This window comes from Cucurbita pepo, chromosome LG16, assembly GCF_002806865.2.
Source record: "Cucurbita pepo subsp. pepo cultivar mu-cu-16 chromosome LG16, ASM280686v2, whole genome shotgun sequence".
Lineage (NCBI taxonomy): Eukaryota > Viridiplantae > Streptophyta > Magnoliopsida > Cucurbitales > Cucurbitaceae > Cucurbita > Cucurbita pepo.
In genome coordinates this window covers 672,154-674,427 of record NC_036653.1, presented here as the reverse complement: position 1 = coordinate 674,427, position 2,274 = coordinate 672,154, and positions in this window count along the sequence as shown.

The window sequence follows — 2,274 nt, the reverse complement described above, 5'->3', positions numbered from 1 at the left end:
ATCAAACTTTTGGCAACGATATTTAACGTCAACGGATATAGACGGTTGGTGGTCATCTTCATCTTAGCAATCGATCCTCTTTTGGAGTCATAAATCTCACATTCATCATTTTGGAATGTGATCACATACCCCTTTTCTTGTAACTGACTGATACTAAGTAAGTTGGCCTTCAGATCAGGAATGTAGAATACATTAGAAATAGACTCTACAAACCCATTTCTAGTCTTGATATCTACGGTTCCTTTCTCCATCACTTGGAGAGTTGAATTGTTGCCAAGAGAAACCGTAGTTTGAAAATTTTCATCGAGAGTTGAGAAGAATTCCTTACAACCTGTCATATGATTCTGCATCCAGAGTCTACGACCCATACAGCTTGATCTGCAACCTTCATAGCATGGAATGACATTAATAATGTTTCCTCTTCTCTTCTCTCCACAAAATTGGATTGATCTCTTTTCTCCTTTTGGAGCCTGGTATAGCATTCATTTTTGTAATGTCCAAGGCGTCCACATCTGTAGCATTCCACCTTAGACTTGTCAAAGTGTCTCTTGCCTTTGTTGTCATAATCGTTTCTGACNTGTGCAAGAAATAAGTCCATGTTTTTCGACTAAAATCATCAATAAGGGTCATGAAATATTTCTTGTTACCATTTGATGCTGGAGAGATGGGACCACATATGTCTGAATGAATCAACTCCAAAATTGCTTGAGCTCTTCTTGATTTTCCGAATAGAAAAGAGTTTCTTTCATGTTTTGCTACTACATAGCTCTCGCAAATTTTCGTTGGTGAAGTTATATATGGCAACCCAGTTACCATCTTCTTTGAGGACAACGTCTTTAATTCTTTGAAGTGTAGATGACCATACCTAAAATGCCAAAGTCAGGTGGTATCTTCTTTCTTCACCATCAAACTTTTGGCGACGATATTTAATGTCAACGGATATAGACGGTTGGTGGTCATCTTCATCTTAGCAATCGATCCTCTTTTGGAGTCATAAATCTCACATTCATCATTTTGGAATGTGATCACATACCCCTTTTCTTGTAACTGACTGATACTAAGTAAGTTGGCCTTCAGATCAGGAATGTAGAATACATTAGAAATAGACTCTACAAAGCCATTTCTAGTCTTGATATCTACGGTTCCTTTCTCCATCACTTGGAGAGTTGAATTGTTGCCAAGAGAAACCGTAGTTTGAAAATTTTCATCGAGAGTTGAGAAGAATTCCTTACAACCTGTCATATGATTCTGCATCCAGAGTCTACGACCCATACAGCTTGATCTGCAACCTTCATAGCATGGAATGACATTAATAATGTTTCCTCTTCTCTTCTCTCCACAAAATTGGATTGATCTCTTTTCTCCTTTTGGAGCTTGGTATAGCATTCATTTTTGTAATGTCCAAGGCGTCCACATCTGTAACATTCCACCTTAGACTTGTCGAAGTGTCTCTTGCCTTTGTTGTCATAATCGTTTCTGACTAGATCTGCTGACCTGCCAACATCTCCACTTCTTTCTCGACTGCCTCTCCCACGACCTCTGCCTCTTCTTTGCCCTCTACCTCTAGGGCTTGAAGTTTCACCTGGTGTGGATATCTTTAAGGATGTCATCTCCTCTTATTGCACTTGTACGATTGAGTCTCTGTTCATGTACTAATAGGGAGCTTTGGAGTTCATCTATTTGCATCTCTTCGACATTGTTTGCTTCTTCGATAGAACATACAATGTAATCGAACTTTGGAGTTAGTGATCGCAAAATCTTTTCTACGACCGCAACATCCGTGATTGAATCACCATGCATTCTCATTTTACTTGCAAGACTTATAACCTTGCCAATATAATCGTTCACCGTTTCTCCCTTTTTCATTTGGAGAATTTCAAAGTCTCTTCTAACTGCTTGAAGTTGAGCACGCTTTACTCTCGTTGAGCCTTGATACTTCCTCCTCATAGAATCCCAAATTTCCTTGGATGTCTTCTTCTGAAGCAACCAACAGTTGCTGTTGACCAGCTGAGAGTACCTCGCCTTCATTTGGCTCTTCATAACCCGTCTCCACCATATCAAAGAACTCCTTTGATCTGAGAAAATTTTCCATCAACATCGCCCAATGATCATAGTGACCATCGAACCTCGAGATGGCGGGCTGAACGTAGCTCTCAACTTGTTTTTCTGCTGCCATTTTTTTTGCTGCTGCAAGATGGCTCTGATACCAGTTGTTGGTGACAACAAAAAAACTGAAGTGAGATTGAGAGGAGTGATTTGAATGATGGGGAGGGA